Source organism: Python bivittatus, unplaced genomic scaffold, assembly GCF_059951505.1.
Source record: "Python bivittatus isolate LINGU-HERP-01145 unplaced genomic scaffold, Pbiv_v1 ctg000850_np1212, whole genome shotgun sequence".
Taxonomy (NCBI): domain Eukaryota; kingdom Metazoa; phylum Chordata; class Lepidosauria; order Squamata; family Pythonidae; genus Python; species Python bivittatus.
The window spans coordinates 62,003,772-62,016,855 of record NW_028277112.1 but is presented as its reverse complement, the minus strand read 5'-3'; the positions used below and the strand labels follow the sequence as shown (position 1 = coordinate 62,016,855).

Sequence of the window (13,084 nt, the reverse complement as noted above, 5' to 3'; positions counted from 1 at the left end):
GATCATATCTGTGGCCCCCAGTGCCTAACAAAATGACTGCTTTTTGTGGAAGTTCCTTTTCAATGGAGTTTCCACATAATGTATCATCAGGAAACTTTGAGTTCATTATTTGAGATTTAAGGTCAAATTGATTCAATTTGAGCCATTTCAAGTTTTGACCTTTTTTTAAATGAGTCATATGCTTTAATGCTTGCACTGCTTCATGTTCAATGGGATGAAAATACTGAGTAATGGGACACTCTTTAGTAGTCATTAACCCTGCCAAATTTCAGTCAAGCATCTTCAAGTAAGAAATTTGCAAAGTATTTCCTTTGTACCTCTTTTAAAGCAGATATAGTACAGGTAGTTCTCTGTTGATGAGACTGTTCAAAGTTATGACGCTGTGAACGAATGGTGCTTACAACTGGTCCTTGGAGTTATGGCTGTCCCAGGACCCTGGGGTCATGTGACTGCGATCTGGGTGCTTGGCAACCTGTTCTCACTTATGACCAGTTGCCAAGCACCCCACGATCACATGATCACCATTTGCAACCTTCCCTGCTGGTTTCCTCATAAAGTCAGTGGGGAAGCCGACATGGAAGGTTGCAAGTCACTGGGGTAAGTCTCCCCCACTCACGCACTCTCCTTAGCCCCTGTGCACTTGTGCCATGCTGGCCACTTCTGCACCCCCACACACCCTCCCTCCACACGGTGCCACACCGCACAGCCTCCTGACCTGCACTGCACCCTTGTGCACTCTTCCTCAACCTGCACAGTGCCTCTTGCACACCGCCACGTACCCTCCCCAACCTGTGTGGTGCCTCTCACGCACCGCCACACATCCTCCCTGACCCATGCACTGCCTCTTGTGCACTTCCTCGCACCCTCACACACTCTGCCCGACCCTCACCCACACCTCCCCTCACTCTCTCCCCCACCCAGCAGCAGCCACTTACCTGCCTGCTGGCCTGGGACTTGCAATTTCCTGCTGGCTTCCCCACTGACTTTCGTTGTGAGAAGCTGGCAGGAAGTTGCCTCGCCTAACGACTGTGGGATTCAGTTAATGACAGCAATCAGGGCTGCAGGGATTGCCTTCGCTAAGTGATGTGGTTGGGCTTTACAATCACCTTGCTTAGCGATGGAAATTCCAGTCCCAATTGTCATTGTAAGTCGAGGACTACCTGTATGGATGAAGAGAGGACCAACAACCTCCAATTTGTCCTGCAAAGGAGCCTGGGTTATGCTGAATCAATGCAGTAAGTATCTTTCTCCAAATTAAAAATAAAAACTTCCAAAAATGTACTGATACTTTCCCACTTGTTTTCTGCTAAGCACGGCGCTGAGGAATGTACTTATTACTTTGGTTAGTGGAGTACTTTGCTGTTTCTAACCACTGCAAGGCCAGGAGGATTGCCATGGCAGACTAACACTCTTGGCTACCCCTGGGAAGGACCCCCACTCCCCATCACTGGCAGGGCTTGATTGTCTCAGGATGGGGCTTGCTTAAATATGCCATTGGCACAGAAAGATAGAGTGCCACAAAGAAAAACACTGGGACAGAGAATGTGGCTTTCATAATCTTGCTAGTCCATATTCTTATTTGGGCCAGCACCTGTAAGTGTTAGCCTAACAGCCATTTACTGATTTGACAAACTTAAATATGCTTTAATATAAAGTTTGACTCCAGAAAGTATAGTGATTTCACCTGGGCTTGAGCCCATACCCAAAGTATCAGAGACGGGCTGAATTCCTAGTGGTGTTGGCAGGATCAGAACAGAAATGAAACATTCAATCAGTGCAAGAGAGAGCAAAGTTAAGTTGCACGCCTGGCTGCAGCAAAAAAGAAAGTGAAAGAAGACTTCACTACTATAAACCTTGCCACCCCAAAAGAGCTCTGACAGGCAGAGAGTTTAAGGAAGTGATAAAACTCATAGGCTGGTTACCCATGATGGTCTCAAGGAGTTCATCACACCATACAATCCCTCTCAATGTTCTCCACAGATCATAGTTTGATATTGCATGTGATCTGTAGAATCTCAGAAGCAGCAGAAAAGTCGTCATATCTTGGAAGCATTTGGAAAGGAAGCACTTGGAAAGTTATAAAACTCAATCATCTGATCTGATTGGCTGGTTATGAAGCTTTGATTCATAAATCTGCTTCAGTGGGATAATCTAATCAAAGTCCTGCAGAGCCCTAGCAGAGGCATGGGGAGGGGGGAATAAAAACAACAACAAGATGGTGGTTGCAACTGTGTGATCAAAACCTCACTCCTTATGTATAGTGCTGACTTTAATTGTCCTCTCCGTGGACTCCACTGAACACTAGTATGAATGATACTTCCTTAAAACTGTCATTTGATTTTAGTGAATGAATTGAGAGGGCAGCATTTTTTCTGATGGTCACAATGGTGTAAACAACATTCAGTACCTATCTTTGATACTTTTTGAGTTGGTGTTCTTCTTTCCCTTGCCTTTACCTTTAACAGGGTACACCTGTTAAAAATCTCAGTTTTGGGGGGAGGGACAGTGTCTGGCACTGCTGAGTACAGCACTTGCCATTGTTTTTAGCAAAAAGGAAAGAAAAGATAGACATCATACAATTTGTCAAAAAGCAGTTCCCCCGCCTCCACCAAAAATTTGCAACTTTGGAAGGAAGCTTGGGGAGGTCACATAAATGTACCATCCACTTTTACTGGACCAGAATTAAACAAAATTAGGAACAGACCTAGATTTTATGTAGAAAACAAGTAAAGCTGGTGGTCACTGCTGCAAAATAATCCTAATGTTTTATTGGTTTAGCTGTCCCTTAACAGGTTATTACCGAGTCAGAGTAAATGTTTTCTGTGAAACTACTGTTATGTTATACAGATATATATATCCTGTGTATGTGCGATATTAGAGAGAGAGAGAATCTCTTTAGGGAAACATGGTAATGGAAGTCTGATGCATCAGTTCATAAGAGAGGTAATCCAGAGAGCCCATTCTGTGCATCTGGTAGAGATGTTTACAGGTTTATTCATCAGCAGAATTTCCTTTTCCCTTCGTGCTACATAAATATATTTGTAATGAGTCTTCATATAAAGAGATAAAACAGCCACAGGGGAAGGGACACCTACAGTATATCAATATTAATATGCTTCCATGCAGGGTCTAAGTATAATTTTTGGAATTCCACACACACACACAGACACATTTGTAACATGGCCTCTATTCATACATATGCAGTGTTGCCATTCCAAACACACACGATGCAGTGAAAAAAAATTGAATTATATATTCTGTATTTGTAAAATTACAAATTTTACAAATGTAAAAATTTACATTGTACAAAATACTACAATGCCCTCACTATCTCCTTACCTCTTACATTTGTTTCTTCTATGAGCATTCTGAAGTCAGGACTATCTGATCTGGGCTACAAATATCCAGGCGACCACTAGATGGCAGCAAGCATTTTGCATCTTCTCTACCTCTTTGCTGCCATTGTTTAGTCCATGTTTGGTAACCTTATTGGAGATCAGGAATGAAACCTTTTGTAAGGTGAACTGAGTTTTGTTTTTTGTGTATGGGGGCAGGGCAGAAGGACACAGAATTAAATGCAAACACACATTATGTGGCTTAATCCTTCCTTCCTGCTGAATACTAGGAGTTTTGGGACTGGTAGTTATTGAGAAGGTATGACTCACGAAGTAGTACACAAATCTCTCCTGTCTTTCAGACTACTTTAATCCTAGTCTGATCATGGAAACGCACCGGATTTGTTTGTACAACATGCTAATTCATGGTAAACTGAATCATGATTTACTGAATTAACTAGATTACATCAGATCACCAAACACACTGAGTCAACATCCAGCTAGCCATTTTTTAGCCTAGTGCAGTGTTGTCCAAACTTGGCCACTTTAAGATGAGTGGACTTCAACTCCCAGAATTCCCCAGCCAGCCATGATGAGTTGAAGTCCACTCATCTTAAAGTGGCCAAGTTTGGACAACACTGGCCTAGTGTGTTGTGTGAAGCCAGCTCAAGCGTATGGCAAAAGCCAGCATATTTCCTAAAATAATTTATGAGCTTTTGGGCATGTAGTAGGTGGTGGTAGGTTTTGTTGCGTCACAGCCATCTACTCTTATATGAATGAGGCTGTTTAGTTTGACACTGGTCTAACTATCCGTACATATTTTGAACTAATGGCCCATCCATCTCCCATTGTGAGCCATCAAGATTGGCAATAGTTGTGTGGACATATCAGTAAATGTGAACGAATTGTTTTCTTTCCTGAGCCTCAGGATGAGCTGGAATGTTACTGGAATCCCTAGTAATTCTTTTTTGGATGAACTCCTCCCTATTAAAGTCTCCCCTCCGCCCAATAGTTGGAATTAACACATCTTCAGTTACATGCAACTGAAATGTAAGGGCAGATTTAATCATAGCTATAGTAATTAGTCTTTAACATGATTTGATTCTCTGGTATTATGTCCTAAAGCATTTTTTTTTTTTAAAAAGTATTAACATGGTTTTTCCTATTAAAATTAACTGTTAACTTTTGTTTATTAAACGTTAAGTTTATTTTATTATTATTGAAGTTTTGATTTACATTTTACTGATGTATTATTTCAAAGGCAGAGGGTAAGTTTTGTTTTTAATTAACTGCTTTAATTTTCAGTGCTTAGTTGGGTTCAGTAGCAGTTTGTTTTGGCACTCTGCACTTCTACTGCTCAGAAATGTATTCATGCTGGAAACTGATGAAGATTAGGAAAGGGAATAAAATATTTGATAATAAAAAGTCCCTTTTCTTTGAAAAAAAAAAAGACAATAGGACATTATTTCCAGAAATCATTCATGAAATATCTCCACAATCAAAGGCACCACCAACTATTCTGTGCCCTTTCCTCTCCTCTTCAGCTTTCATTCATGAGTAGAGTGACTCATGACATTGTTATGCTGAATGGGCAGCAGCTTCAATAGGCCCACCTATCTTGGCAGTGACAATATTGTCTGCAGAAGTCAAACAAGTTCATTGAATAAGGAGACGGTGGGCAAACCCATCAGGAAGTTCAACACGCCTCTCCTTTCAACTTGTTTGGACAAAGCTGGAACAGCACTGGCATTTTCTGCCTGCTAGTTGGAGGGGGAAAATAGTTGCTTAGGAAATAAGCATTTTTTAAAAAGGGTAGGGTGTAAATTAGGGACTTCTCCCATATCCTCCACTATGGAACTGTTCTTTCTCAAAAACAAGCCACAGTATTTTCCTTCCTCCTCCCACTCCCACCCCTTTTCTTTCTCTCCCTCTCTTTCTCTATGACACACACCAAACTTGCAAGTCCAATGAATCTTACAAAGCTTTGGCAAAATTGCTTCAGTTCTTAGGAATAATTATAAGTAGGCTTAGCCTTAAAATACACACGAACACACACATACATTTGTTCCCAGGAAGTACAGTGTGTCACAATGTTTTGAATTATTCAGGATAGGCTTTCACAACTGGTTACTCGCTATGCCAAATGCAACCAGCATCTTATGCTAGTGATAATTCATTGCTGATAGCCTATATACTTTCGCGGTCTCAGGTTATCAAGGCTAGTGAGTGGTTGCAAGTGGTTCACAGAATTGGTTTAAGAGCATGATTAAAACGGAGTTGGAAAAATACAGATGACCACTAGATAGCAGCAAAGCAATATGGAAAAGTATAACTCCAGCGGTCATCCGGATCTTTGCAATGCAGGACTGATGGAGTAGTGTTAATGATAACGATGAATTCTTAAGTTTGAAACCTCAGGATAAAGTGGTTTAACAAGCAAAATGGCATCACATATGGAAATTTTAACCCATTTTATAATCCAGAGAGAAATATCACTTAATTCTATTGTTACACAAACAATATAAACAAATACATACAAATTATATGCCTGTTCTTTCTTTTGTATCCCCACATTCTGCTATGCTACCTCATGGTGTTGAGGAAGGGAGTTCCAGGGAGGGATGTGTGAAGAATGCCCTGAAAGTATATTCTCCCAGCAGGGTCACCCAAGATGTGGAGCTAAAGCAAACAGACCTCTACAGTATATCAGACTGCGGTGATATAAGAAGATACTGCAGACAGATGATTGTTCTAGTGACAATGGCAAAGGCATTATTTCATACTGTGAGGGAGAAATAATTGATAAACCACTCTTGATTTTTCCAAGAAAACCACATGGATAGACAATATAAAGTGACTGATAACATGGTGCTGGATAATGGGCCCCTCAGGTCAGATGGCATTCAATATGCTACTAAGGAAGAGTTAAGGATCTTTTCTGTTTGTGGACATAGTTAAGTTAAAGCCTTCTAGTTGTTGATATTGCCATGCAGGAAAAGAAAATCCAGTTATAGTGGGAACATGGAATGTAAGAAACATGAACATGGGAACTCAACAGAGTGAAAGTCGAAATGAATCAGCTACACATTGCCATCTTAGGCATCAGCAAAGTGAAATGGGCTGCAACTGGACAATTTCAGTCAGAAGATCATACTGTTTACTGCTGAGGATATGAAAAATTAAAAAGGAATGGAGTTGCTTTCATAGAACGGATAGAGCAAAGATAGTACTGGGATACAATGCAGTCAATTACCAAATAACCTTTTAATATGATGGTTATGCAACTTTATGCTCCAACCAGTGATACAGAAGATGACTATGTTGACCAGTTTTATGGTCAAGTTCAATCTGAAGTCAACAGAACATTCACGTAAGATGTACTGCTTGTGGTAGGAGACTGGAATACCAAAGCTGAAAATGGTAAGGAGGAAAATGTGGTTGGACTGCATGGCCTAGGAAACCAAAATGAAACAGGAGACTGACTTTTCACTTACTGCAATCCAGAATTTCTTCATCACTAATACATTCCATAACTAGAATGGATATCACTAGAGGAGTACACAAAAATCAAGTTGAATATATTATTGGTACAAGGAGATGGAAGAGTTCAGTTCTAACAGCAAAGATGAGGCCAGAAGGCTGACTGGAACATATCACAACTGCACATGGAGAAGTTCCAAGTCAAGCTAAAGCTGAAGAACAAAGCTAACCAATTTCCAGGGTATGAACTTGAGCATATACCCGCCATTTTCAAGAAGAACATCAGGAATCGCTTTGAAGTCCCTCACTGACAGAGAACCAGAGGAGTTGTAGAAAGAAATCAAGAAGTTCTTAAGAATAAATTTGAGAAAAGGCTGGCACAAACAGAAGAAAGGCTTTTAGTCAGAAAAGACTGACTAAAAAACAGAAGAAAGCAACTGGATGTCAGGACAGATGGTAAAAATTGCCAAGAAGAGAAAAAAAAGCAAAGCCAAGAAACAAAAGGTTTTAGGAAATAATTTAACAAGTATTTCAGATAGCTGTTAGGAGACAGAAGGTGTGCTGTAATATCTGTCAAGACACTGAAGATGAAAACAGACATGGAGAAACAAGGAAAGTCTTCTAAAAGATCTCTGAACTCAGAAGGAGGTTTCAACTTGAAATAGGTATGCTAATTGGAAAGATATATTGACCACAAGAAGGAACCACCTTATTGGTTTCATTCTGACTGGAAATCAATACGTGCATAATTGATTATAGAAAGACCTTCAACTCCATTGACCATGTCAAGTTGTGGAATATCTTTAGAAAAATAGGAATCCCAATACATCTCACTGTCCTCATGTGAAACCTATACACAGGTCAGGAAGCCACAGTCTGAACTGAATATGGTGAAACAAACTGGCTCCAGGTTGGCAAAGAAGCAAGGCAAGGCTATATACTTTCCCATTATTTATTCAATTTATATGCTGAATATATATTGGGGAGGCTGGACTGGAAGAAGATGAACATGGTTTTAAAATTGGAGGAAAGAACATCAATTATCTGCACTATGCTGATGACACTAGTCTTATAGCTAAAAATATAAATGAACTGGAAGCTCTGGTAATGAAAGTCAAGGAGCACAGTGAAAAAAAGGGGACTAAACTTAAACATAAAGAAGACCAAACTAATGACAACAAGTGCAGCACACATCTTAGAATTGACAATGAAGATACTGAAGTACAGTGGAACCTTGGTTTACGAACTTAATTCGTTCCGTGACTCTGGTCGCAGCCCGAATTGGTCGCAACCCGAAGGAAATTTCCCCATAAGGTTCAATGTAATTATTGTTAATCCGTTCTGGCGTGGAGGAGGTGGCTATTGCTTGGAGGGGGAGTCCCCCTCCCTACGACCACGTGTCACAGGCGGAAAATGGCCACGGACCACGTGTCAGGGGCAGAAAAATGGCCGCGGACCACGTGTCAGGGGCGGAAAAATGGCTGCGGACCACGTGTCAGGGGCAGAAAATGGCCACGGACCACATGTCAGGGGCGGAAAAATGGCCGCGGACCATGTCACGGGAGGGAAAATGGCCGTGTATCCTGTTCGTACCCCGAGGCGGAGTTCGCAAACCGAGGTAAATTTTTGCGGCTGGAGCTGGTCGTAACCCGAAAAATTCGTTAACAGAGGCGTTCGTAACCCAAGGTACCACTGTAATTACTAGATTCTGCCTTTAGGATCAACTAGCAACAGTAAAGAGCCAGTTTTGGTGTAGTGGATAAGGCATCAGGATAGAAACTGGGAGGCGGTGAGTTCTAGTCCCGCCTTAGGCATGAAAGCCGGCTGGGTGACTTTGGGCCAGTCCCTCTCTCTCAGCTCTAGGAAGGAGGCAATGGCAAGCCACTTCCGAAAAACCTTGCCAAGAAAACTGCAGGGACTTGTCCAGGCAGTTGCCAGGAGCCAACACTGACTCAAAGGCACACAAAGGCAACAGTAAAGGAACAAACAGTAAAGAAACGAACAGCAGACTACTACTTGGTAGGATACCAAGGAAATCCTTGGAAAAGATATTCAAGATGCCGCAACATGTCTATACCTACAAAAAACAGAACTGTGCAGGCAACGTTTTTTCCTGTGATATTTATGGGAGCAAAAGTTGAACTTCAAAGAAATAGGAAAGAAGGAATGTTGATGCTTTGTGAACTTTGGCGTTGGAGAAGATCCTGAGAAAACCATGGATAGCCAAGTAAGAAACAAACGTATAATAGAACAGATCAATCCAGAGTTCTCACTCAAGTTATCTATGGCCTGGCTCAGATTATCACATTTTGAAGACATTATGCAAAGGTTGAGCTCTCTGGACAAGTCTGTAATGGGAAAAGTGGAAGGGAAGAGAAGAAGACAACCAGTAGCAAAGTGAATGGACTTGATTATACCAGTTATGGGTGCACTGTTAGAAGATCTGAAGGGCCAGTTTGGGGACAGAAGGTCTGTCTATGTAATCACTAAGAGACGACACTAACTTGCTGGCACATAACCTTTTTTAAAGTTCCATATGAGAAATTGCACACTACACACATACAACAGGCAGGAAAAGAAAACAGGACTGAAATACCATTTGTGGTGTGTCATAAGAAATACTAACAGTGTAGCCTTTTAAAGAATTCACATGCGCTCTCACTAATGCTTACAGTTCTTGTGCAACGCAATTCTGTCTCATCTGCATTATCCTTATATTTCAGAGACTGTTGAAGCTGAAAGGTGGTCTGTGCAGTCAAACATGAACAAGACATTCCCTGAGGACACGTATTGAAGTAAGCCATGATTTGAATAAACCACATTGGCTTGGTTTGCAATAAGCAATAATCTGTATATTTGTGATTTATTGAACAAACTATATGCTGGGTTTGTATAACATGCTAAGCCCTAAGAGTATATGATTCTTTCTGTTCTTAGGAGTTGTGATGTGTACCTTTTTAAACACGAGAGCTATATCTTCATAGCGCTCTCCCCTTCAGGACAACTAGCGTTAGCCATGTGGATTTTTCCCACTAAACTAGTGTTGTCCAAACTTGGCCACTTTAAGTTGAGTGGACTTCAACTCCCAGAATTCCCCAGCCAGCCATGCTGGGTTAGGGTTAGGGTTAGCCATGCTGGCTGGGGAATTCTGGGAGTTGAAGTCCACTCATCTTAAAGTGGCCAAGTCTGGACAACACTGCACTAAACCATCCTCTGTTCTAGCACTATAATAATCGATTATTGCTGTTGTTGTGTTTTTAAATCATGTTATGTGGCTATGATATTCAGAGTGTTGTGGAGGAACATGACACAGTTAACTATGGATGTATGTGAAGACAGCCTATCACAATACTCTGTTTTGATTTCATTTCTTGGGACTGAGTAAGCACACATAAGACCAGATTCTTTATGGTCCCTTCTCCTTTCAGTTAATCCCTCCTTACACATTCAGAAACTCACCACTTTCCAAACTTTTCATCTAGACTAACTCTCATGTGCTATAAAGTGTGAAATCATTTGAAAAGATTTAGCTGCATCTGGATCTCTCCCCAGCTTGCATAATTGCTGGTGTGCCCAAAGCTTTCAGTGGGGTTTTGAAAAATGAAGGGGGGACATTGGCTCAGCATGACCCTCTCCTGAGACTGCACCACACACTCGTATGGGCTGCCACCTCTGATTAGATCATCCAACCATTGGGCATCCAAGAGGGAGGATCTCAAAACCTTTTGTACTAAGTGATAAAAGATAAAGTAATATTAATACACATTCCACTGTAATGACGAGATGTTGCAAACTTTCCAACATCTGGCAATTCAAGATAGACACACAGAAGAATGACAAGCTCTATGTTTTAGCCAGAAGAAGTTGTGGGAAGCGCAGGTACCATCTTGAGGGATGTATGACATTAAAAACAAACAAACAAAAAGCTAGGAAAGTCACTCTTAATTGAAAAGTAAATTTCAGCTGAAACTCACTAAAGGGAGGAAACAGGAAATCGCTGAAGCTGTAAAATAGCATAGTTAATTTAATTTCCTGAAAAGATTTGACTGATTGAATAATTCAGTTCACTATTGCACTGTTCTTTAACATTATATAAATTCATGTGTGTTCCTGTGTATGTAGGTGTATGGGTGTGTGTTTGTGTATGTATGTGTGTACATATATGTGTGCATCTACATATATGTATAAGGTGTATGTATGAATGGGGAGAGAGAGAGAGAGAAACTTATTCTGTCATTTTGTCATCATTAAATTTCACCCCTGCCAGCTGCCAAATGAAAAAACTGAATTGAAAAGAGTGGCAGCAAAAATCAAATAGGCGCACTATTCGCCCCAAAAAATAAACTTAAATTCCATATATTGTCGAAGGCTTTCACGGCCAGCATACGATGGCTGATGTGGGTCTTCCGGGCTGTATGGCCGTGTTCTGGAAGTTTTGTTTCCTAACGTTTCGCCAGCACCTGTGACCGGCATCTTCAGAGAGCAGGAGCACAGACAGGAGCAGTTCTCTCTGTGCCCAGGGTGATGTGACCCTTTTGTGGGTATTTATAGAGATCTTAAATTATTTATTTATATCAATATATAATTTTATATATTTATATATTTATATCAATATAATTTTATCAAATTATTATTTATAGAGACCTCAAATTAGGACACAAAGTCTACAGAAAACCCACCCACACAGACCGGTACCTGCACAAAAACTCCAACCACCACCCACGTCAGAAAAGAGGCATTATCAAAACCCTCATGATCGTGCCAATCGGATCTGCGAAACCCAATTCCTAAACTCTGAACTTAACCACCTTAATTGGGTCCTACAAGCAAACGGCTACTCCAAGAATGAAATAAAAAGAGCCATCAAACCAAGAAAACAACATGCGACTGAAGAAGAAAAACAGCCACCCACCAACAAGTATTTCTGCCCTACATCAAAGGGGTCACAGACCGCATGGGAAAACTGATGGAAAAACACAATTTCCAAACAATCTTCAGACCCACCAGAAAAGTACAAGAAGTGCTAAAATCAGCAAAAGACAAAAGGGATCCCCTCACCGCCACAGGAGTATACTGCATACCATGCAGTTGCGGGCAAGTATACATCGGGACCACAAAACGCAGCATCCATACCAGGATAAAAGAACACGAAAGGCACTGCAGACTACAGCAACCAGAAAAATCTGCAGTAGCTGAACATGCTCTCAAGCACACTGGACACAAAATCCTATTTGAAAACACAGAGATACTGGACAACACCAACAGCCACTATACCAGGCTATACCGGGAAGCCATTGAGATTCACAAACACCAGCACAGTTTCAATAAAAAAGAGGAGAGTCTAAAAATCAACAAAACCTGGCTACCAATCCTGAAAAATACAGCCTGCAAAAGGTCAACGAACTCAGCTCAACCACCAGGACGTATGAACAGTTCACACAATGAACTTGCTAATCACCCCCAGCAGCCCCTCGTTAACAATTCAATAGAAGAAAAAACCCTGCCTAATCCCCAGGAAGATACACACAGATGCTGACACCAAAACAAGCAGCCACTCGTTAACCCAAACCCCACACCCCCCCCACGCCCCCCACAACCCCCTAACCACCCCACCCACCCCCAATCCTCCTCCCCTTCAGATCTCTATAAATACCCACAAAAGGGTCACATCACCCTGGGCACAGAGAGAACTGCTCCTGTCTGTGCTCCTGCACTCTGAAGATGCCGGTCACAGGTGCTGGCGAAACGTTAGGAAACAAAACTTCCAGAACACGGCCACACAGCCCGGAAGACCCACACCAGCCATCATTAAATTCCATAGCTTTAGAGGTTCTAAAGTAACATACAGTACTCTTTAAAATTGTTATTTTTCAAAAAAATAAATTATACATGAATTCAACTAAAATATCTACCTTTATCAATCAGTCAAATCAGATTTCTTTATTTAGGTGGCCACATATCAAAAATCCTAATTAGTGAGGCTCTTACATCAGAATGGTGATCCAGAAAAGCACACACAGAGCATGAAATAATGACACTCTTCTTACAATAACACAAGGTGGCTATTTTTTTATTAATGCACCATTGCCTTCAACTGAGTGCACATAGAACCACCTTCCTATTGTCAACTGCAATTGATCATGCCTAACTTTCCACAACTGAGCAATATTAGAGCAATAACATTGTTGAGAGTTAAAAGCTGTCAGAAATGAATTCATTATCTGTCATCTCCCTCCCTCCCACTAGGAAACCAACAAAAAAGAAAAACA

General features: G+C 41.2%; 1 long non-coding RNA gene across 1 annotated transcript in view; it reads left to right on the top strand.

Annotated features, from left to right (window-relative positions):
• Nucleotides 1-12,326, top strand: part of LOC148213860 (uncharacterized) — a 46,088-nt gene extending 33,762 nt beyond the window's left edge. The window contains exons 2-3 of the long non-coding RNA XR_015793721.1: nt 9,539-9,610; nt 11,456-12,326. This is a non-coding gene — a long non-coding RNA (uncharacterized LOC148213860). The remainder of the gene's footprint in view (nt 1-9,538; nt 9,611-11,455) is intronic.
• Nucleotides 12,327-13,084: the final 758 nt, after the last annotated feature.